Raw genomic sequence first — 25,577 nt, forward strand, 5'->3', positions numbered from 1 at the left:
ACCGTGGTGGTGCACGCCTTTAATCCCAGCACTCAGGAGGCAGAGGCAGGTGGATCTCTGTGAGTTCGAGGCCAGCCTGGTCTACAGATCAAGATCCAGGACAGGTACCAAAACTACACAGAGAAACCCTGTCTCGCAAAACAAAACAAAACAAAAAAAAAAATGAGCACCAAGTCTTGGTATTTGGTTGAATATTGATGCTAGTTTTTCCAGTAGAAGGATTTGTTGATTATGCTCTCTTATATTTTGAAACAAGTAGCATGTCAAATTATGTGATCCTGATGGGCATTGCCAATCATGGTCTGCAGCAGATGGGTTATAAACATACACCATATAATAAAGGCGGTGTTCTCATGTGAGCATTCTCTTGAGTGGGTACTGTAGAATCCCTAGGGAGATTTCAGTGGTTATTTTGGTATTTGGAAAGGACAGCTCTGCCTTTTTGGTTTGTTTGGTTGTTTGAGATGGTGTCTTTCTTTATAGCCTGGGTGTGCTGGAACTTGCACTGTAGACCAGGCTGGCCTTGAACTCACAGAGATTCATGTGTCTCTGCCAATGATAGTATCAAATGGCAGGAGCAGCAGCTTGGGAATGACATTGGAATTAAGAAAGGACATTTATTTTTAGGGCTTTATATAAGGCCCCAAAAAGAGCCTGCTAAGACTTCACACTATCTTGATGCAGCAGGGCTGGTGTTGGAACTAATTAAAACTCAGAAAATTAACTGAGCTTGGTGGCTCGGACTCATAATTCTAGCACACAGAAGGTTAAGACAGGAGGATTGTTGAGCTTGGGCCATGTAGTTTTGGCTACCCAGAGCCTCAACAGTAAGAGCCTATCTAATAAATAAATAAATAAATAAATAAATAAATAAATAAATAAATAAATAAATAAAACATTCAGAAGACTGCTTAGTTTGGTACATTATTGAGCCGATGTAAGTTCTCTATATAAGGAAAACTCCCTTCTTTAGAGAAGTTACAGGGTCTAGGCTCACTGACACTGGGATTTTTATTCTTTTAATTTCAGCTGTATGATTGGTGTTGAGGAATTCTTTTAAAAAGATTCACTCTCTCATTGTCTGTTTTTAATTCATAAGCACACTTTCATTAATTCTTATTGTAAATTTCCAACTTTTTTAGCTCTCTCCTTACACTCCTTCTAAAGTTGGCTTTCACTATCCAAATTTTTGTGTTAATCTTTGTCTATTGTTCAGCAACTGGGGTCATTAATTCACTAATAGCATTGGAGAGGTGCTAAAGTTTTTCAGTACTGCAGATTGACCTAATTAATGTCTTTTCTGAATTGTGCTAATTCCCCCATTAACCACTCTGGGGCCTCTTAAAGCTCCCAGTCCCTGCTGACATCTATCCAGAAGTGCTGTGTGCTCGGAACAGGTCGTGATTGCTTTGGTTTTTGTGGAAAGTAGCTGTGTTTTAAAAAGCTTTGCTGAAGTGTTTGCCTTCTCTTCATGTACGTTTGGATTAATCATTGATAACTCTTGTATGTTATTTTGTCAGTCGCTGCTTATACTCTGCCTAGCTTTCCTGGGCTCACCAAGGTCCACACTATCACCATCCAACAGCTACGATTTGTTGGTGGAGGGGACTGACCACACATCCAGATCAGAAATGTTCTCTTTACCATTAGGTTAAAGATAATTGTTTGACCGCCAGGAAAAATCAGTCTTGGCCAGAACCATCATATAATCTTTGCTGTTCATTCCTTAGGAGCAAGTATAGAAAACGATGTAATGATGCACTGTACTGCCTCCACAGTGTATCTCCACATAGTCATAGTTACATGCGGGTCCTGCCAAGCATGTGCTGCCCTGACCATGAGGTTATTAAGCACATAGAATGTAGGAGTCAGGCAAGCAGTTGTCCTGGCTGAATGATGACTTAAAGCTTATTTCTGCCTGAGCGGCTTCCATGCTATACAAGTTCAGTGGTAGCCCTTACCTGTGGAGACAATGATGTAAGAGCTGGTCCATAGAAATAGCATTAAAGCATATACTTTTATACTGTTTTGTTTTATGGGTATGAGTGTTTTGCCTGTTTTTTATATCTGTACACCATGTGTATGCCTGGTGCTTGTGGAGGCCAAAAGAGGATGTCTGATACCCTGGAACTGGAGATACAGATGGGTGCTGGAATTGAACGCCAGAACCTCTGGAAGAGCAGACAGTACTTTTAAGTGCTGAACCATCTCTCCATCCCCCAAATTTATACTTTTAAAAGCTACATACACACCTATGAGTTTTTTGTTTGTTTGTTTTGTTTTCAAGACAGGGTTTCTCTGTGTAGTTTTTGGTGCCTGTCCTGGATCTCGCTCTGTAGACGAGGCTGGCTTTGAACTCACCCTCCTGGCTCTGCCTCCCGAGTGCTGGGATTAAAGGTGTGTGCCACCACTGCCCGGCTACCTATGAGATTTTAATGTGGAAGTGTGCATAGCAAAGGATTAATAATGACTAATAATAAAATAGACCAATCACAATAATACTGTCATAAAGATTATATGAATTTGGTCTTATTTTGTCTCACAAAATACAGTACTTATACATCATCATTGTTGTGATGATATGAGTGAGCCCACACATACATGATAAGATAAAGTCAGTAAGGACACAGGAAAGGTGGTGCAGCATCAGGGTTACCTGGACTTAAGCACTGTGATATCTCAATGATTGACATACTTAAGGTGGCTACTGAATGACTAATGGACATGGACATACATCACATGGATGCACTGGACAAAGGATGATTTATAACTAGGTAGAATGGAGTGAGGTGGCATGAGATTTCCACACAACTGAAAACTGTGTGCAATATAAACTTCGTACGTCGTTTGTTTGATGACAATTTCATTTACTATTTTTAGATCACACTTCACCATGGATAACAGGAACTGCAGAAGGTGAAAAGCATGAATAAGGAGGACTAACATACATAGGTCCAAATGCGCATCACACTTATTTAATGGTGTAGCACTGTACTTAGTCACAAAATGCAATTCTGTTTTCATCTGTAGGATGTTTACTCCTACGTGGGAGAGCCAATTTTGAATTTATGGCTATTTTGAAAAGTAAAATAAATATAAAAACCTAGCTTAGGAAAATTGCAGATGTCTGTCTGGTGCTTTGCTTGATAAATATCCTAGCCTTAGCAATGGTCGGTTGCTCCTATTTCTTTATCCTCTGCTCTGTGTTTTCAGAGCACTGCCTGAACCACGCATCTCTGATGTTTTGTTGTCTGGGACCTTGCAGACCCACAAACATTGGCCCTTTGGGGGCCTTTGAAATCCACAGAAAAGGATTCCCACAGTTACACTCTTTGTGTCTGGTTCTTTTGCCCAACATAATGTTTGTAATACCACCAGGTTCATTTAATGTACATGAAGTTTGCCATAAAATTTTCCCTTGTGTGAATATATTGCAATATGTTTATCCACTCTATTTTTAAAAGATTAAAGAACATTTTATTTACGTGTATGTGTGTTGTTATATGCATGCCACATGCATGAATGTGCCCGAAGAAGCCAGAAGAGAGCATCAGATCCCTGAGAGCTAGATTTAGAGGTGGTTCTGAGTTAGCTGACATGGGTGTTGGGAACCAAACTCAGGTCTTCGGCCAGAACAGCATTTAAGTTCTTTCAGATGGGGATGAGTACAATTAGTGTCACTATAAACCCTTTTTATGCACAACTGGTAAGTTTGGTGTACATGTACCAAATGATGAAGCTGTGGCATCCAAAGGTGTCCTCACTTTGGCTCACATGAGCAGAGCATGAAGTCCTGGGCACTTTACAGTTCTCCTATGATTTATATTGCCAGCCCTTCTCTATTATGATTTCTAGTGGGTAGTGGTATATAAGTGGTGGTGAATTTGCATTTTCTTGGTAGTTTGTGGGCGTGGGCACTTCTTATTTTCATTGGCCATTGCATAGCCTCTGTCTTGAAGTTTGTCAAGTCTCTTCTTGGTTTTATCACCACATAGGCTTTTTGTAAAGTCTGGGTGGGCTTGACTCTTCGCAGTCTGTCTTTACTCATTGCAGTATCGTGAGTGTGACTATGCCACTCGACTGGTGATGTCAGTGCTGGTGTTAATTACCGTGCTCCAATGCCATGCAGTTGCGAGCTGATTCAACACTACCACTCTTTTGCAAATTTTTATTCTCTTGAGGTTTATTGTTTCTTCTTTGGGAGGGGTTAAGGTCCTCACACATGGACTTTAAAGACACTGAAAAGTACTCCTTTGGACTCACATTTTGGTCAAAAGAGTAAAGAGGAACTGTGGATTCAATGACCTCAGAAAACAAGTCCTCAGAAGCTACCACATCCTCATTCTACCCCACCATCATCTTTGTTTTCACTCTCCTTATACTTCTAATCTTTGGGTCAGGAATTAGCATGAAGGTTTTAGATATATTATCTGATAATTTCAAAAGTTAAAAGAGGAGTCTCTTTTTGCATATTGACAAATGTTTTGTTTTCATTGGAAGAAGAAAACTCTTCTATAAACTTGTAGCTGTCACTTACTGGTAGTATCAACATTGGACTGTTGCAGAGACTGTGAGGTACACACTCATGGGGATGGGACACTGTACAACATACTTCATAGACTACAATATGTAGTGTCTATGTGACATCATTGTCTACTGATATCGCTCCATAGGCCTTTCCTTAGACATAATGTGTCTGTACTTACATTCTTTGACATTGTAGCTTACTTATACAGACAAGTACAGATTGGTACTTGACATAGCAGAATATGTGTTACTTAGAGCAAACTTTCTCCATGACCATGCCATGTAGAGGTAGTTGGTATGAAGAAAAGGGTAGACAGTCATCTTATCCTGTCAAGAATGGACCTGGGAATAGAGTGCAGTCTGTCCATAATCGTTATCTCCACAAGATAGTTATGAAGCCAAAACTGTGGGCAGTTTGAAAGCTTGACTGATCTTGTTCAGGGTTCTACGTGTATATTTTTTAATTATATTTACTGATTTATTTGTTTGGCAGGAATGGGGAGGTATGTGTGTGAAGGACAGCACACATGCGGAGGTCAGAGGACAGCTTGCAGGAATCTGTTCTCTCCTTCTACCATGTGGTTCCCAAAGATAGAACTTGACTCTTTAAGCTTGGTGGCCGGTGCCTTGAACCACTGACCCATTTTTCCTACACTTGTGATTCTTGAGAATTCTTCTACTGATTTGTCCCATATTTTGATGTCCCATGTCCTGTTCGTGTATGCACATGTATTTTCTGGAGAGAGGAGAGGGTCCATGGTTTTCATAAGATTCTCACGGTGGAGTGGCATCTGTAGATTTCTCATTCCATCCCCCTTACCTGTACCTTTACCTGGTCAGATGCAGCAACTGAGGTAAGTTCCACATCTAATGACTGGCAGAACCATGACCAGCATCGCTGGTTTTGACTCCCTGACAGCATTTCAGACAGAATTAGAAATCACAAGGGCTGGAAATTGGACAGGGAGCTAGCTACCTGACTGTATCTGTTAATGGGATTAGACTTTTTGTTTTTTCCTATCGAAACTCACTTTCAGTTATAATAAGAGGAATCCATGGCAATACAGGATTCAAAATACAAAGTATTGCTTTATTGCCACAGTATTCATTTATTTTGTAACTTGGAGGAAGTCTATAATTAGAATTCTGATTAATAAATTTGATCTGTTCTCTTCCTGAGCAAGGATTCCTTCTGAGTTCTAGGATGTGCTCTATTAACATGGAAGGGCTGTTACAGCTCACCTCCTGTCACTCACATCGGTTGCCTGCTGGCCTGGTACTCAGTTTTGTGTGGCAGAACCTTCCGAGTCTGCATGATAATGGACCTTTTAAATCCTAAACAATAAACATCCATTGTACCACTTCACTCAGCAAAGAAATGCTCTCTAACCTCAAATCAGCCACAAATAAGACTTGGAAATCAATTCACTGTGCACAGGCTTCCTGCCTGGTTCATGTTTTACAGCAAATAATTTTAGTAAAGTATCTGCCAAGCATGTGTGTTTTAAATATGCACACGTTGAGATATTGTATAGAATATGGTCTTCAACCTTTTGGTGAAATTTCTCGTTTTACCCATAGGGTATATTTTATTGAGCAAAACTTTCTTTTTTCATTGATAGCTAGGACTAAAAAGGCTATATAAGGAGCTTCAGGAGGGAGGGTAGGAGAGAGAGAGAGAGAGAGAGAGAGAGAGAGAGAGAGAGAGAGAGAGAGAGAGAGAGAGAGAGAGAGAGAGCACATACACTGTGCTAGCTAGTTTTATGTCAACTTGACACAAGTCAGAGTCATTTGAGAAGCAGAAAAGTCTCCTACCAGGTGTGAAACCTGTGGTACATTTTCTTGATTGATGATTGATGTGGAAGTACAGCGCCACCCTTAGACTGGTGGTCCAGGGTATTGTAATTATGTAGGTCTAGCAATCCTTGAGGAGCAAACCAGTACGTGTTGTTCCCCTATGGCCACTGCTTCAGTTTCTGCCTCCAGGTTCCAATCTTGACTTCCTGCCCTGAGTTTCCTCAGTGATGGAGTGGGACCTGAGAGCTGTAAGATGAAATAAACCCTTTCCTCCTATCTTGCCTTTTGGTCAAGGTGTTTTATCATAGAAACCCTATCTAAGACACATAATATGCCCTCTGGTTGCTTTAAAAATTGTTTCATGGGGAGCAAATTAATTATTTGTGCTTGTCAGAGGTTTTGGAATATTCTCACACATGAAGTATCAGTTGTTAGCAAGTACAGTTTGGTATATTTGGCCCTAATGAGGAATATCTTGTCAGGTTGAGACGGAAGATCAAATGGATATATTTCAAATTTTCTTCTGCTAGGTTTGAAGTTGGAGCTAGACTTCTTTATACCTTCTGGGCCAGAGTTCCATTATTTTACTGCATTCTGGTGCTCCCTGGGAGCTTCCAATTTCTTAAAATTCATGAGAACTCAAGTCCAGGAGGGCCAAGTCTCAACTGTTTTCGGTTACAGACCACTCAGAGGCAAAGAGCCCATTTTCAACTCTTTCTGTCGGAATCACCCCCCACCACTCCAAAAGTACCGCAATTAGCAGCAAACTGATGCTGCTTTGGGGAATTTCAAGGAGCTGATGTGTGTTTTTCATTAACATAAGAAAATTAGTAACTTATGCAAGAATCTGAAGCATTAGCTCTGTGAAACTATAATATGAGCCATAATGTGCTGGCGAGCAACCCAAGACAACAGGGGTCTTCTTGGACCATCCTAAGACAAATGTCTCAAAGAGAGGATGTGTAGGGCAGTCACAGATCAACTAACTCTCTAATGGTATTCACTCATCCTCTCCCTCTCTTTAACTCTCCTTCCTGCACACACTGGCTTTGAGGCAAGCCTTTTTTCTAGTTTTAATCATACATTTTAATTACAAATGGAGATCTCTCTAAGCTTATTGTATGCCTTTTATTTTCTATTTCAAGTGCTCGTCTCGAAAGAAAGGATAGAGAAAGCATGTTCCAAGGCTATTTGTAAGGCACGGGTTCTATTTGAAAATCACTACAGTGTGTTGAAGATTGAGGCACAACACAATGAGCCCCCTTATTGCCGTTATGATTAAACATAATGAGTAGGATCAGACTACAAGCTTATCACTATTCCATGTTGTAAAATTGCCCAAGAGTAAAATGCAAATATAAACAAGGAGTTTTAATGAGTGGATGTAATAAAATACTCGGGCAACAGGAAGCTGGTAGCTACGCTCTGGCTCCTTTGCAATGGGTGGCTTGACTTGGACTCCTTTAGAGCAATGCTGAATTTTCAAATATGAAATTTAAGATATTAAAGATTAGTTCTAAAACTAGCATTTCTTTGGAAAGAAATTTATTTTGTTTTCATTCAGATGAAAGCTAACATTGAATTAACTATAAGGCACAAAGAGCAAAGGTAATGCCCTTACAATGCTTTTTCCTTTGCAGGCTTGTATGAATATTCTGACCATTTGAACTGAGTATAACTGATAATGTAGAGTTTGTTGTTGTTGTTGTTTAAAGAGGCCTTTGGGGCCGTTATCACTAGAAGTTTGTCTTCTACGAACCTTATAACTATGCTCCAATTGAGGGATCTACTGTCATCCCAAGCTGCAGTTTAAATTTTATTTATTTATTTATTTGTTTGTTTGTTTATTTGTTTGTTTGTTTATATTTTTGGTTTTTCGAGACAGGATTTCTCTGTGTAGCTTTGTGCCTTTCCTGGAACTCACTTGGCAGCCCAGGCTGGCCTCGAACTCACTGAGATCCGCCTGGCTCTGCCTTCCGCGTGCTGGGATTAAAGGCATGCGCCACCACTGCCCAGTTTAAATTGTTAAGAGTGTAAATATTATTCCAGATAGGAATGGACTTCATTCTTCTCTTTGTGGTATAGCAAAATCCCTTTAGGTCTCTTCTTAAACATATATATTCCTGCTTACATAGAAATATTCAAAGTGTTGCCTGGGCATGGTGGTATATGCCTTTAAGTCCCGCACTGGAGAGACAGAAAGAAGCAGGTAGATCTCTATAAGTTCAAGGCCAGCCTGGTCAACATGAGGTATTCCAGGCCAGCCAGGGTACGTGATGAGACCTGTCTCAAAAATCAAGTAAAAAATAAACACTAAGTGTCAATGGATTTCCCATGAACAAAGGATCTAGGAGTTGCCCTTTGACTTTTGGAGAATTAGTTGTAATTTTAGACTTTAACAAAATGGAGAGTGGAGGTAATGCAAGGCTACTTCATTTGGATGTCACATCTAAGGTTCTCAGCTGCTGGAAAGGATTCTGCAATGGATCCGCATTCACTGATGGGAAAATCCTGTGTGTACCAGGGCATTCTTGTCATTCCCTATTCTGAGATTTTGAATGCTGTCTTGAACATAGTCCATCCTGGGCGACTCTCCTGGGACCTTTTCCGTGGGATTTCAAAGTGTGTCTTCACGTCAGGTACTTATGTTCCACTGAAGAAGGGGGTGGAGGAGGGAAGCCAGCATCTAAACTGGTTTATGGGACAGCATCTTGCTTATGTGATAGTTCAGCTTTTGAATGAGAAAACTGTTTTCTAGAATTGTGCTTGCTTTTCTGGTTACCTCCCCTGAAGCTTTGAGATCCCACTGTATTACCACCCCCTAGGCTTTCTGGAGACAGAGACAATGGATTTGGTGAAGATTCCCTGATCTTTGTAGAACCTCTATTTCTTCCCCCAGATGGCTCCCAAAGTGTGAGGACTGTAAGTAGTCACCATCTTAGGAGGTACAGCTCGTATCTCTGCCACATTTGGGTAACAAGTATGTGATTGAGGGGGATATTTCTTCTTGGTTTGAAGCCAAAAGCATCATTACAACTTGGTAATTTAAGGGTGGCAGTCCTGTAATGGTGTCTAGGGAACACTAAGTTGCTCTGAGCGATATGAACACTGTACCACTTGCATTTCAGGAGAAGGTCATAGACCATTGTTAAAAACCGAGCACATTGATCTCCCTGCAACCATTTGATAACATTGTGCTGTGCCCATGGAGGTTCCAGAATTGGAGATTTTTCTGGAATTCCTAATCCTTGGAGACATCATGCTGAGGGTATGCTGTAAACTTGGGGCATTTGAATGAGATGATGAGAGGCTTTTGTTTAGAGAGATGCCCTTTAAAGCTCTGGAGTACTCAAACCAACTGGCTTTCAGTACGAGTTGATCTGACCTCACTGCTCAAACAATTGTGATGAGAATCTAATTCCCAATTCATTAAAAAAAAATTCCTTTTGTGCTGTGCCCTTTCAGCCTTATGAATATGATGGAAACTTAAAAAATGTTAAAGGAACGGTTTACCTGCTTAGAGGGGAATGTTAGGGAATTTCCAGTACAAAAGAAAGGAACAAAACCATGAATTCTTTGTAGTACTGAAACATGCAAGGACCTGCAAAGGAAACCCCACTCAGATTAGATAGGAATATTTTCGGGTGGTTTAGGCAGAGGCGCGAAGTTCACCATCCGAGAAAATTGGCCACACCCATGGGAGCCCAGCTGTTAACTTGTGGCTTCCTTCATCTCCTCTTTTGAGTCAGGTTTCCCTGGTGGTCCTCAGGTTTCCAAGAGGCCCTCACAATGCACCCCTGAAAGTGGTAAGATTCACACACCTAGAGCATATGTGAAGAGTCACACAAGTCCTAAAATGTTGGCAGGTGTCTGCGGTCCTCATCTTTGGAGATGGCTTCCGCGGAAGTTCAAGCACAATATTGAGATTGATAAAGACTGAACGATATGGGAGAAAGAGACTGAGCTAGTTCATGTAACAGCTGCAGCCATTCCCAAATGTTTTTCTGCATAATCATGCAAGAAATTCATCATGCATTTCCTATTAAATATTCATGCAACTTGCTCCATAGGAGGGCTGTGGTATTTATTAATTCCCTGGTGTCGGTAGGTTTTGGTACATCTACTGCCAGCAATAAATGTGTCATGCCTAGCAAATTCAATTCTTGGCAGAAAATATTAGAATATAATACTTGCTTACAGGATATTGCGATCTTTAATTATGCCTAAATGATTTTCAAGACTGTCTTAGAATAAGCGACTGATTCCTTTTGCTTTGGGATGGAAGGAAAGGTCAGAGGGGTGGGAGCTGGTGGGAAGAGAAGCGCTTCACTAAATTGCTCCATCTTTATGAGGCTGAGCCATTTCTATCGCATGCTAATAATTACTATACAAAGAAGGCAGCTTTCAGGAACACCATCCAGGGGAGTCATCTGCTCTTGCATGCAGTGGAAAGTTCCGTATCCCAAGACTTGGTGAATGTAAAGAATGGAAGAGAAGGGGAATTACGAAAAATTGTCCCCCACGTTAGTACATTATAATTATGTTCCTAAGCTGTCGAAACGAATCTTGGGCTGCTATATATATAAAACACTATAAACCAGAGAACTTACAAACAAGGGATTTCTCACAGCTCTGAGAGCTGGGCAGTCTGGTGAGGTCCCACTTTCTGGTTCATAGATGAAGCTGTTTCATATTGTCCTGTGTTAGGTCTCGTGTAATTTTCATAAGGGCACACACCCTAATCATGGGTTTTCTGTTCTCACGACCCAAGCATCTCCCAAAGATCCTACTCCATAATAGTACCACTGTAGGGGATAGATTCTTGATTTATAGATTTGGGGTGAGGGCAAGCATACAGAGAGCAGCAAGGCTGACAACCCGCCCTTTTGAATGCTTTAACATGGGTGAATGTAGGATAAGGTGACATGCTTTCCAGCCACACAATATTTTTATACAAATATTTCTTTATGACTTACACAAAATGTGGGGCTGAAGGAAAAAAAAGTGAAATTAGAAGACACAGGCACCGTCCTGAAAAATTGCAAAAGTTTAGTTACTGGAGAAAGACATCCATTTATTGAACCATCTGAGAAACAAACACAAACTAGATAATGTAGTACTGTCTGTATTCGTAATATGAATCATAGTCATCTTTATAAAACAGTTAACATTTTGTTTCTCATTACACACTCTGTCAAATAAGAGAAGATAATGTTCACTTTTTTTTTTTTAAAGTGGGGAACATTGGATGGTGATTTGTCCTTCCCAGCATGCTAGTGAACAGCTTGGTTTTATCTAGATGTTCTGATTCTTGGATAACCAAGGCACAAAATAACTTGAAGACATCTCCGCCAGAGGATGCATCTTCCATAGCAAGGGTTCCCCCCAAATCATTTTAAGAAACAACATGGATTTTCATTTCTTGTGCTGTCGCAGTAGTTTACAGGAGACCATTTTCTAGCCTGAAACAGGAAAGCTGGATAAGCCAAACCAAAACAAACAGTCTCAGACATGAGGGAGGACTGAGAAGGGGAAGAACATTTCGGGGGGAAAAGGGGGATAGTCAAAGATAGAGATTTCAAGTGATAACATGTTTTTCTTATTAAGGACTTTTAAAATTCATTTTACATACCAATCACAGATCCCCCTTTCCTCCCTCCTCAAGCCCCTCCCTCCTTCCCCCCTCCAATCCATCCCCCATTCCCTCCTCCAACAAGGCAAGGTCTCCCATGGGGAGTCCACAGAGCCTGGTACATTCAGTAGCGGCAAGTCTGAGAACCTCCCCCTGCTTCAAGGCTGTGCGAGATGTCCCACCATAGGTAGTTGGCTCCAAAAAGCCAGCTCATGCACCAGGGATGGATCCTGATCTTACTGCCAGGGGGCTCCTTAAGCAGATCAAGCTACACAACTGTCTCCATTATGCAGAGGGCCTAGTCCAGTTCCATAAAGACTCCACCGCTGTTGATCTAAAGTTCATGAGTTCCCACTAGTTTGGTTTGGTTATCTCTGTAGGTTTCCCCATCATTGATGCCCCTTGCTCCTGGAAACCCTCTTCTGTCTCTTTGACTGGACTCCTAGAGCTCTGCCTGGTGCTTGACTATAAACCTCTGCATCTGCTTCCATCAGTCACTGGATGACATCAGTCACTGGATGATGACAGTTAGGGTACTCACTGATCTGATTACTGGGGTAAGCCAGTTCAAGCACCCTCTCCACTATTGCTAGTAGTCTAAGCTGGGGTCATCCTTGTGGATTCCTGAGAACCTCCCCAGCACCTGGCCTCTCCCCATCTCCATGACGTCTCCCTCCATCATGGTATCTCCCTCACTGCTTCCCCACTATTCCTGCTCCAGCTAGACCATCCCATTCCCTCATGTTCTAATCTCCCATCCCCCACTCTCCATTGACCCCCCCTCCAACCCCCAGTTTACTCATGGAGATCTCATCTATTTCCCCTTCCCAGGGTGATACATGCATCCATCTTAGTGTCCTCCTTGTTAGCTAGCTTCTCTGGAGCTGAGGGTTGTAGTCTAGTTATCCTTTGCTTTACATCTAGTATCCACTTATGAGTGAGTACATACTATGTTTGTCTTTCTGAGTCTGGGTTACCTCACTCAAGGTGATATTTTCTAGTTCCATCCAATTGCCTGCAAATTTCATGATGTCATTGTTTTTTTTTTTTGTTTTTTTTTTTTTTTTTTACTGCTGAGTAAGTACTCCATTGTGTCTATATACCACATTTTCTTCATCCATTCTTTGTTTTGCCTTTTTTTCTTTCTCTCTCTTGGGGAATTGTTAATTCTGGGCATGAGAAAAGAGGCAAGGAATCTGGAATTTGGTCCCTGAGGGGAGAGCTGCTGCTAGGGGAGAGAAAATCCAGATAAAGAACTTTGTAGTGGGAGGGGAGATGGTGGGGTTGTTAGGTATAGGTGGGCAGAACAGTGGGAGTGATGTGCAGCCAAGCACAGAGCCAAACACACCTAAAAATCTAAAACTAAGCAGAACGTCTAACAGTATCCAGAGAGGAGGCTGAGTGGTCTCATCATGCTGAAACATTGCCAGTCATCTTGAGTCACTTCAACCTGATCTGATTAGGTCAATCAGTTACCCCTGTCTCTGTCTCAGGTATATGTATGTGGGGTGAACTCTTTGTGGATGGAGTTAGTATAATGTGAAGCTTCTATAGTATGTGAGCATGCACATGCAAATTTACATAGACATCTATACATGGTTTAGTGTTCTATGACAAAGCTACTGTCTATGCTAAAATCTAGGACAATATTATCAAAATTAAGAGGAAAAAAATAGATGAAAGAAATGCATTTTCATGTGGTATAGATACTGATATTAGCATACAAGGATCTTTCGCAGGTATAATGCCAGCTACTTGGGAAGCTGACATGAGAGGGTCACTCTGAGCCCAGGAGGCCTAGACTAGCTTGGATGATAAAAGGAGACCTTGTCTCAAAAAAGGAAATGAGGGGAAAAAAATAAGGTAAGTTGAAAGATTTCACCCAAGATTTCAAATTTATTAATAGAAGAATTAGATGAAAATTTGGGACTGAAAACCAATTAAGAATTCAACAGATTGGTTTCATAGCAAAATAGGTTATAGGACAGAAAGAGAATAAAGTACTGAAAATACAAGCAATCCATGGGAAACAGCCAAAAGTATTCAATCCAATAAAAAATAAGGGAAGAGTACAAGCAACAGTCAAAGCCATACTGCATTAGTAAAATTTCCTTTAAGCTGAGACGCCTACAGATTTAAGTTATATCTTAAACCCAAACAGGTAAATTAAAAAAAAAATGTATGTGTCAACTTTCTGTCACTGTTACGAAATTTCTGGGGAAAAAGGAGGAAGAGTTATTTGACCCACAGCTTTAGGTTTTCAGTATGTGGTCACTTGTGCTCATTGCTTCTGGGCCTGTGAGGAGAAATAGCTTGGCATGGAGTGCTGCTCACCTTGTAGAACCAGACAGAACATGAGGAAGAAGATGGGCCCAAGGGGACCTTTCAAGGGCATGCCTCTAGTGGCCTATGTCCTAGAGTTAGGCCCCCATCTCCCAAAGCTTCCATAAATTCCCAACAATCCATTAAATTGTGAACCCATCAATAATCCTTTCCCTTCCCAAAGTTCCACCTCTCAACATTGCTGCTTAGGGAACTACGTGTTCATTATGTGAGACTTGGTGGGGGGCATTCTATATCTAAACCATGACTCCTTAGTACATTAAAAACTGTTGTGGCCAAGTGTGATTATAATCCTAGTACCAGGGAGGCTGAGACAAGAGGACTGCAAGGTCAAGATCAGCCTGGGCTATATAGAGAGGTCCTGTCTTGAAAAACAAATAGTCAACCAAATAATCAAACAATAGTAACCAAAGAAAAGTTGTTGAAAACCAAAGGAAATGAGACAAAAATTTCAAGTAGCCCAAATGAGTTAATTCTCTTGAAGGAAACTGCAGGGTGAATTATGGCCAAATTTTACAGGGCTGGAAACTAGGCACTAACAGAATGACATCTTTAAAGGGATAGAGAAAACAAAGTACTAGCTAACCTAGGATTTTATGCTTAGCAAAATTGATCTCTAAGAATAATCTGAAAGAGAGGCTGCAGAGATGGCTTAGCAGTTGCTTTTCCAGAGCACCAGGGTTGGATTCCCAGTACCCACATGGCAGCTCCCAGCATCTGTAACTCTAGTTTCAGGGAATCCGATGTCCTCTTCTTGATGCTGGCTCTGCAGCTGGGGGTGGGGGGCAGACGCAGAATCAACGACACAGGCTCTGGGAGATATGCAAGCAATCTCCTTTATTAAACAAAGGGCTGAGGTATTTATGTGTGTGCTGTTTGGTGGGCTCTGTTTCCAGCTGCCATGGCATGTCTTCCTTTGGCCCTGGATCTTACATCAGTGGTTGTCATCTTGGGGATCTGGTTTCAGGCTCCTCTAGGTCAGGATGCTACTGCGCATGTCAGAGCTCTTTGTTTGCTTAGGCGTGGCCCAGTGCTTTCGGCCATACCTGCCTCACTCTTCTGGCCTCCATGTGCACTGCCCACTTATGGCAGTCAGACATACATGTAGGTAAAACACTCACAGAGACAACATAAAATTAATCTTAAAAATAAAAGAATAATCTGCAATAAAAATATTCTTTTTCAAGAACAAACAGAATTTTTGGTAGTATGCTTTCACTAAATAAACAATTCAAAACCAAAAGAAAAACAAACAAAAATACTAAATATAGTACTCACTTAGGAGAAAAATTAATCCAGATAGACAGCCAGAAGCACATGAACAAATGCACAACATCAGAAGAGGTAGCTGTGTGAATAAAGATACACCAAATTTTGTTTGTAAATCCACCAACTTTGCTGTCTACTGGGTGTCCAGTGATACAGATATTAAATGCACAATGACAGTAGTGCAGAACAGAAGCGAGGGCCGTGTGGCCATGAAGTGTTCTGAAGTCCCCTGCAGTTAGAAACTCAGAGAAATGGTCAAAGTGCAAGCTGGAATCTGGGCCAACTACAGAACTTCAGGCACACAGAGAAAATGAAGTAAGAAGAAGGAAGTATGACTCTTTGAAAACAAGACAAGAATGGAGAAAATGCATAAAATAGGGTGAAATAAGATACAAACAGAAGTGGAAATGATAAACTCTAATTAAAAATAATAACATTAAAGCTAGACTGTGGGGGTGGGGTGAGGTGGGGCAACTTTGATCTCAGTACTCAGGAGGCAGAGGCAGGCAGATCTCTGTGAGTTCAAGGCCATCCTGGTCTACAGAGTGAGTTCCAGGTCAGCCAGGGCTGTTATACAGAGAAACACTGTCTCTTAAAACAAAAAAACCAAATCAAAAGAGAAAACCCTTTCAATGAAAAGCATATGTTTTAACATTAAAACTGAGAAGTTCAGACCACATTAGAAATGGAACTTGAATGAAGAAATTGGCCTGAAATTAAGGACTTCAAGAGATCAAATTGAAAGTGTGGAAAAGACAATCAATGTGAATACTTATCAAAAGAAAGGTATGTTTCAAACAAATGAGACTTGAAGAAGTGTTCAGATGCACTGAGAGACCCTTCAGAAGGGTAAGTGCACCGGGAAGATGCCATAATTTTAGGTTTATAGCCACCTAGGTTTATAGTTTCCAAATGTATAAGGCAAAAAGTACTGGAAGTAAAAGATGGAACAGAAAACTCCATAATCATAGTAGGGCACTTTAGCTCATCATTAGCAGGTGGTGCAGAGGACACAGCAATCAGTAAGGGTATAGAAGGTCTGAATGATAGAATTCCTCAACTTGAGGCGATTTATATTTATAGTACAGTGCTTAGCAATGTCAAAATTCTAAGTTTTTTCAAGTACAAAGGGAACATTTGATGAGATGTCCATATGCTGGGTCATAAAGCAAGCTTCAACCAATTTCAAAGATGCAATCATTCAGAATCTGTTCTTTGAATATGTGGTGGAGCTGATCTTCAAATGAATTAATGTTAAAATTCATGACTTTTACAATGAATGTACTTCTAAGGGAAGTCATATACAGAAGTTATAAAGTGTGTACTGAATGATGAAGTGGGTACATCTCACTAAAACTGTGCTATACACTCACAATACTTAAAGACACACACACACACAGTAGGCAAGATTACATACAGGAAATAATCTTGACTTTCATCAGGAAACCAGGAAAAGAACAGCAATTGGGAAGGAGAAAGGAACTGTAAAGACAGCCTAAGTGATGAAAGAAAAGAAACTCCAAAGTAAACAAGAGCAACAGAGCCAACTTTTGTTCTTTGTAAGGTTAATACAATCAAGAAACCTGTAGCAGGGCTATTTATGAAAAAGAGAATTGTGTATATATATAAAATGTTATACATAAAGAGCAGACATTACTGTAAACCCCGCTTGTACTTAAGACACAAATCCAGGATATTATAGACATTTTACTCAATGAACTTGACAACTCATAAGAAACATAGTGCTGGTTCATATTTTAAAATATTTATTTAGTTATTGATTGATTGTCAATTTGACACAAGCTAGAGAAGAAGGAACCTTAGCTGAGAAAATGTCCCATCAGATTAGACTGTAAAGCAAGCCTGTGGGGCATTTTTTTTTAATTAATAATTGATGCAGAAGAATCCAGCTCACTTGGGTGGTACCATCCCTGGGTACATAATGCTGAGTTCTGTAAGACAGCAGGCTCAGCAAGCAGGTAAGTAGTGTTCCTCTGCTTCAATTTTTGCCTCCAGGTTCCTGTTTTGAGATCCTGCCCTGAATTCACCACATGATGGACTATAAGCTATAAGGTAAAATAAACCCTTTCTTCCCTAAGTTGCTTTTTGGTCATTGTCTTGGCCACTGCTCTATTGCTGTGAAGAGACACCATGAACAAGGCAACACTTAGGAAAGAAAGAATTTAATTGGGAGCATCAGAGGCTTAGTCCCTGATCATCATGGTAGAGAGCATGACACTAGAAGAGTAGCTGAGAGCTCTGTCCTGGTTCACAGGCAGAGAGAAAGAGTGAAGGGAGGGAGGAAGGGAGAGTGAGAGAGAGAGAGAGAGAGAGAGAGAGAGAGAGAGAGAGAGAGAGAGAGAGAAAGAGAGAGAGAGAGAATGAGAGACTGAGACTGGATTGGGCTTTTGAAACTTTAAAACACACCCCCAGTGACACACTTCCTCCAACAAGGCCACACCTGATCTTTCTAATCCTTTCAAATAGGGCCACTCCCTGGTGACTAAGCATTCAAGTATAGGAGCCTATGGAGGCCATTCTTATTCAAACCACCACAGTTTTGGTGTTTTATCCCAATAAGAAACCCGACTAAGACCCATTATTCTTGGAGTAAAAGGGGCAAAGTTAACAGTTGATTTTGTTAATAAGAACCTTTTTATTTAATAAGAAACTGAGTCCACTGTTTAAAACCTGTCTACATAGACAGCTTTAAGACTCCATTGTTAAGTTAGTTCAGACATTTGAGGAGAAATCATACCAGCCTTAAACTGTATAAACTCTCCCACCATAGGAAGGAGGGGGGCACTGCTCAGTCTGTTGCATGGAGCCTGTATAATCCTGCCATTAGAACCTTCAAGAGAGTTATAGGAACAGAAAATTAAAGCTAATTCCCTTCATGAATTTAGAAACAAACCCCCTCAATCCAACAATAAATCACGTTGAGTAACACACACAAAGAATAGTTCACTAGAAGCAAGTGAAATTTCTTGCAAGAATATAGATGAAAAAAAATTCAGACAACCCAATAGAAAATAGATGTGTTTATGGAGGCACTTCATGAAGGGAGGTATCTAACTTGCTGCAAATCTACAGGAAGGCCCTCAATTTCATCTAACTATAGGGAATGCAAATTAAAACCATAATGATAGCTATTATACACCCAGATGAGGCTGTGGAAAAACTGGGTATAAGAGTGAAAGCGGGTTATAACTATCTTCAAGGACCATTTATAAGTTTCTTTTAAGGCTGATTGGGAAATTCCACTTTGGGATTTATATGTAACATAAGTCCATTTATATGTTTACCAAAAATATGCACATATCTGTGTGTGTGTGTGTGTGTGTGTGTGTGTGTGTGTGTGTGTGTGTGTGTGTATACAAGATTGTGCTTCATAGCACACAATTCATGATGACACCAGACTAGAAAGAAACTAGATGTCCATCAAAAGTATCTCTGCTATGTTTTAAAATGGCACAACATATAGCAATAAAAATGAGCATGAATGAATCTCAGGTGCATAATGTTGAACTAGAGTTTTCAACAGGAAGAAGAGTACATAGTACACAAATTCATTCATGCAAATTTCAAAAAAGTATGACTAAGTGTCACAAGGGTTAATGAAAGCCATGTTCCTTCAGAGATAATGACTGGGATGTTGAGGTTGTGGCCCGCTTCTGCTTCTTGATCTGGTGTTGAATATGCTGATGTGTTCACTTTGCACACGAGATTGTGCTGCTCTTTTCCTACTTACTATAGTTTGACACAGGTGCTTTAGAGGACTATAAGGAGCTGCTGGGGAGATGACTCCATTGGTAAAGTGTTTGTGGAACAAATGTGAAGACCTGAGTTTGGTTCCCAGGACCCCTATAAAAGCTGAATTTGGTGATGGGCATGTGTGACTATGTTGGGGACAATGGAAGAGATGAGAGGATCCCTGGAAGCTCACTCATCTATCAGCCTATCTGATTAGGTAAGCTCCATGTTCGATGAGTTATCATGCATGTCTCAGAAAAAAAGGTGGAGAGTAATGGCTGAAAATAGCAGACATTGACCTCTGGCCTCCACACTTACACACACACACACACACACACACACACACACACACACACACACACACACACATGTACATGCTGTAAGGAACCTGCTTGCTAAGTTGTTGTGTAGGAGAATCTGCCAATAAGAATGGGCAATGGAAGAGAGAAGTTCTTCCTACACCAAGACATCCCGTGCAAAGACAGATCAAAGGCTGTGAAAAGCAGAACAAGGCTGGTCCTGATCATTGCTGTGATTTGGAAGGCAAGGTTTGACCAGGTTTCTCTGGGTAAAGTTAAGAGCTCTGCCAAAAGCTGTAGTGAGCAGTGTGTCCCATGGGCAGTTATTGGAGCTGGTTGACCATCAGATAGAGATGTTCCTAGGGGTGGGCAATGGAGACATTTCTCCAAAGCAGCCTGGTTAAGCCCACTAACCATATGGTGGGTAGGAGAAAGGCAGATAACTTTAATTTGGATCTTGACATCAATTAATTGCTCATCTCCATCCAACTTACACCAGACAGGCTGTTTTCCCAAGGAGATGGTGAACCAATTTGCTTGCTCTGTTTGTTTGACTTTCCAAGTTCATTTTTGTTGATTTGTTTTTGTTTTGTTCTAATCTATAGCAGGAAATGCTAAAAAAAAAAAAAGAAGACTCCAAAGAAAAATCTAAATGCTACTGAAAAATAAAATAAAATTTCGTAACATTTAAGACTCTGATGTATGTTCACCATTAACATCTATAAAATTCTAATTATCTTTTTGGTATATGTGATTTAGGGATGTGTGTATAGATATGTATTCACACATACTCTGCCAACAAGGTATTTCTTCTCTATTCCCTTCTTTTGATCAGAGTTCTCAGTGTATCTAAGGTAAAAATTGGAGCGTGCTTGATTTCTTGGTCAATTTGAATGCCGCTTCTACTTAGTAAAGTACCCTGAAAATCATCATTAACTTCATGTGGAAACAAAGAATGACATGCATAAACTTCTTTTCTCATAGCACATAAATATAAGCTTATCTGAGTCCAGTACTGATGGCTATATGTTGTTAATATATACTTATGTGACCCGAATGCTACATTAGAAGAATCAGTTTAGAAATATAACCATCAATCAAAGGCAATCCCATTCAAGACAGTTTATGGTTTTAGCTCTCAGCCAGTCGTATATGCTCAGTTACATTAGTGTTCTCAAAAATCTCTTTCATTATAGTGGCAAAGAAAACAGTGCAGTTTAGCAAGATATATACCAACTTATCACATGGACATCTTGCATAGGTAGGACAATAATAAATCAAGCTCGAAGCACAAAATCTAAAAACTTTCCAGAATGACTGTCTGTGAGAACGGAACAGCATTCCCGGTGCACTAAGGGCTGCATGGGTGCCTGGTTAAGCATTCTCACAGCCTCAGCAAGGAAACATCTCCATTCACACTCTATGCTAAGACAATGAGCGGGGGTGGGGGGGTGGGGTGGTGGTGGTGGGGGGTGGTGGTGGTGGTGGTGGTGGTGGTGGTGGTGGTGGTGGTGGACCCAGGCCTCTGCTCTCCTTGTGTGGGACCCGGAGTGGTACATAGTGAAGGAAGACTGGAGGGACCCCCTCGGCCAAGACTCTCAGTGTCTTCTACATTTGTGCACCCTCTTCTGGGGTGCGTGGGCTTGTTTGAGGACAGTTTGGATTTGTTCCCAAAGCTCCAGATGTACGTCTGGGAACCTGAATTGTTTGCTCCTCACCGTGTTTCTATCAGTATAACCTCTCCGAAGCCTGAGATGTGTTTCCTCAGAGGCCGTCCACTCAATCCCATCTTCAGATGAGGATGTTAAAGCTCAGAACAGAAATGATGTTTGGAATGTCACCCAGCTACTGAATACCATTGAGTGACTAAGACCCAAATCTTATCACTTGAGGCCAACCTCACTTTCACCCCACCTGCTGCTTCTGATTGAACTTGTTTTTGTTCAGTGAGTATGCTCAGCTAAGAAGCAATGCCATATACTAAGGCATATGATTTCACATACCCATAAATTTCTCTGAACTCATATTTTGACTTTAAAAACATAATAAGAGGGGAAGTACAACAGATACAAAAGAAATCAGATCAGTTCTTTCTGTTCTTCATGAAGTAGTAAGGCTAAAATGATCCAGATGTATCCCTCCTGGGAATTTACCCAAAGGACTTCATATCCTACCACAAGGATCTTTGCACATCAGTGTTTATGGCTGCTCCCACAACAGCAGTGAAATGTAACCAGCTTACATGCCCATCAGTAGATGAACAGATAATTAAAATGTGACCATATAATGGAATTTCATTCTGCTTGAGAGAAGTGAAATTTTTAGAAATAAATCTGTACATTACTACATTAAGCAAGATAATCAAGACTCAGAAAGACAAATACTGAGTGTTCTCTCACATGTGTGGACCATAGCTTGTGTTTTGTTGCATACATATGTATGTGATATGCATGCATGCATGTGTGTGCTTGTTCACATGTGTGCCTATGCACATGGAAGCTAGGGGTTTATGTCAGGTGTCTTCCTCAATTGTTCCTTGTTGTGGAATATTTGAACACTGTGTGAAGATGTTGCTGTGGTTGGTGTAATAAAAGGCTGAATGGACAATAATAGCTAGGCAGGACTTGCAGGCAGAGAGAGAAAAACTGGGAGGAGTAATCTAGGCACAGGATTTTGCCAGCAGACTTGGAGTAAGTAGGATGTTCCATACTAAGAATAGGTAACCGAGACACATGGCAGAACATAGATTTTAAAATTATGGGTTAATTAAGTTAAATATAGATTTATTAATTGTGGGTTAATATAAGAGCTAGTTGGGGAAAAGCCTAAGCTAAGGCCAAGCTTCCATAATTAATAATGAATCACTGGGTCATTATTTTTGGGCTGGGAGTCCAAAGATAGTCTGACAAGAAAGATTGCTATAGCTCATTATCTTATATTTTGAGGCAGAGTCTCTCACTTGAGTATGGAGCTGGACCATTAGGCCAGTGTAGCCAGCCAGCTTGTTCCAGGGATTTCCTTCAAGCATGCTGGGAATACAGGTGGGCCACCATGCCTGTGCACCATTCAGACTGATAACAAGGATATGAACTTCAGTCTTTATGCTTACATGGGAGGTGCTTTACCCACTGAACAATCTCCCAATAACCTATCTTGTAGCCTTGTGAGAGAGAGTGAGAGAGAGAGAGAGAGAGAGAGAGAGAGAGAGAGAGAGAGAGAGAGAGAGTTTGGTGAAACTAGGAAGGGGGCCACAGAGAGAAATAAAAGTTTTTGTGAGAGAATGGAGGAGGGTGGGCAGGGTAATGAGGGAGAAGAGTGAGGAGAAAGATCAATACAAGCGAGTTATTTTTGAAAACACTATTATGAAACCTAACACCATTCACTCTAACTTTAATAATATTGAGATAGAAAGTAGTAAGGCCAGAAAACCAAGACATTATCCTTTTTAATCCTTTCACCACACTTAGAAGAGTGGTTGAGATGCAAATATTTTCTACACACCAAAAAGAGATTAAAAACAGTTTATCAGCCCAGTAACCAGCTTTGTGTATAAGCCAGCAACCCTATCCTAGCCTTCTGCTCCTGGCTTCTTTCTGTTGATGTGATAAAACACTTTGGTCAAAGGCTCCTCGCTGGAGGAAAGGGTTTATTTGGCTTACACCTCCCAGTCACACTCCATCATCGAGGGAAATTGGGTCAGAAACCATATAAGGACACTGCTTCCTGGCTTTCTCTGTGACTTTCTCACCCACAGACTCACGCTTAGCTGGCTTTCTTATACAGCCCAAGCCACCTATCTAGGCATGTGCAACCCACAGTGGGTTGGGCCCCACACATCTATTAATAATCAAGACCCTCACTCACAGGCCAATGTGATTTAGCCAATTGGTTTTCCTCTTAGTGTAGTCAGAAGTTTTTCTGTGTCCTGCCTAGTCCCATGGTCTCACAACTGCTTATAAAATAATCACTCTGAGACTTAATATGAATTGTAAATTATATGGCCTAATGGCTCAGGGTTCTCACTAACTAGCTCTTACATCTTAACTCAGCCCATTTCTATTAATCTGTGCATTGCCACATGGCTTTGTGGCTTACTGGTACTTTCACATCTTGCTTCTCCTGGCAATGGCTAGCCTCATCTGCCCCACTCTTGGTTTTGATAACTGTTGACATGAGACATGATTGCTCCTGGGGGCACCAATTACTTCAGGGAGGATGATAGTCATCAAAGAAACTCATTATGGAGTTTGCTTTCTTTGTGGCAAAAGTTAGCCACTGGGCAAAAAAAAAGTGTTCTTGCCTCAACTGCTTGACAGGATGCTATATAAACTGAACATGCAGGACCCACAGGAAGGTGACCACTGAACTTTGCAAGGCAAGATGGTCCTTCAGGTTCCTGCTTTGCAAAAGAAACTGACAGTCATTCTACAGGATGTGAGGAGAAGCTACTGATGAACTTAGCTAGAAAGGGCGGAATAGTCCTTAAAATTTTCTGCTTCACTGAAAGCTATGCCAGAGACTATAGGCCTGTGGACTGAAGATGGATGCCTCAATGTTGCAGAGGAACTTTGGATGACTGTCCAGACAGCCAGATGTTTCTGTCATTTTTAGAATTATGGAAGTTGCTTACAATGTGTTTCTTGTTTACTCAGGTAATATTGTATACTTCTGGGGTCTTTGATGTAGTTGAAGACTAGTTAGTTATAATTTTCCTTGGTTATGATAAAAATAAATTAGATATGAAACTTTAGACTCACAAATATAGACTAGATGATAGAATATTTCCTTTAATTTTGCCAAATACAAATAGACTGGATATTGTAACTGTGATTCTTGCTTGATAGCTGTTTTATTATATGTAGTTTTGCTGTGTTAAAGTTAAAACCTTTCTTTTTGATTGGACAGAAAGGGGGAAGTGCTGTAGGATGTCTTTCTGTATGCTGTGAATATGTGTTGTTCCCACTGGCTAGTAAATCAGGCTGCATTGGCCTTCTGACAGGGCAGGATGGATCCAGGCAGGACAATCCAAGAGAGATAGGGAGAGAAGAAAGGAAAATGGGGGGAGATACCAAGGAGCAACAAGACGCCAGCAGACCAGTAACGCCACAGCCATGTGGCAACATATAGATTAATAGAAATGGGTTGAGTTAAGTTATAAGAGCTAGCTAACAAGAAGCCTGACCCATAGACCATACAGTTTGTAAATAATATAATCCTCTGTGTGTCTACTTGGGAGTAACCAGCTGTGGGACGTGGGTGGGAGAGATTCATCCTGACCGCAGGACTGGAGAAACTTCCAGATACATCTTAGATGGCTGTAGATTGTGTCAAGTTGATAACTAAAAACCAACCAGGACACCTTTCTTTATAAAATTTTGTATTTGTACATGATGAACTTTTTTTTTAACCTGAAGCCCCATTGGCTCAAGAGTTTAAATGTTGAGACAGTTAAAATAATGGTTGACTATAGTAGAATATTATTTTAAGGCGTGTTACTTTTGTTTATGTTGCATTTGTTTAACTCTGTGAAGCTGGGTTACTGTGCCTGTCTAAAACACCTGATGCTCTCTAATAAAGAACTGAACGGCCAATAGCAAGGCAGGAGAAAGGAAAGGCGAGGCTGGCAGGCAGAGAGAATGTATAGAGGTAGAAATCTGGGAGAGAGAAGAAAAAAGGGCTAGCAGTCAGAGAAGGAGGAGGACTTCAGGGGCCAGCCAACCAGCTACCCAGCAAGCCACAGAGTAAGAGTAAGATTTAGAAACAAGAGAACAGGAAAAGCTCAGAGGCAAAAGGTAAATGGGATAATTTAAGTTAAGAAAAGCTGGCAAGAAACTAAGCCAAGCTAAGGTCGTGCATTCATAATTAAGAATAAGCCTCCATATGTGATTTATTTGGGACCTGGGTGGCTGGCCCCCCGAAAAAGAGCAAAACCAAACAACAACAGTTGACTTCCATAA

General features: G+C 40.8%; 1 long non-coding RNA gene across 16 annotated transcripts in view; it reads left to right on the forward strand.

Annotated features, from left to right (window-relative positions):
* The window catches only part of LOC128102476 (uncharacterized), a 198,390-nt gene that overhangs the window by 115,243 nt on the left and 57,570 nt on the right, over nucleotides 1–25,577 (forward strand). For 13 of the 16 annotated variants that reach the window (XR_008215425.1, XR_008215427.1, XR_008215422.1 and 10 more), the window contains 2 exons: nucleotides 17,585–17,641; nucleotides 19,325–19,538. This is a non-coding gene — a long non-coding RNA (uncharacterized LOC128102476). The remainder of the gene's footprint in view (nucleotides 1–17,584; nucleotides 17,642–19,324; nucleotides 19,539–25,577) is intronic. The other 3 variants (XR_008215432.1, XR_008215437.1, XR_008215436.1) reach the window with 2 other exon arrangements.

Source organism: Peromyscus californicus, unplaced genomic scaffold (assembly GCF_007827085.1).
Source record: "Peromyscus californicus insignis strain IS unplaced genomic scaffold, ASM782708v3 Scaffold_7__1_contigs__length_154581171, whole genome shotgun sequence".
In the NCBI taxonomy this organism is placed as follows: Eukaryota; Metazoa; Chordata; class Mammalia; order Rodentia; family Cricetidae; genus Peromyscus; species Peromyscus californicus.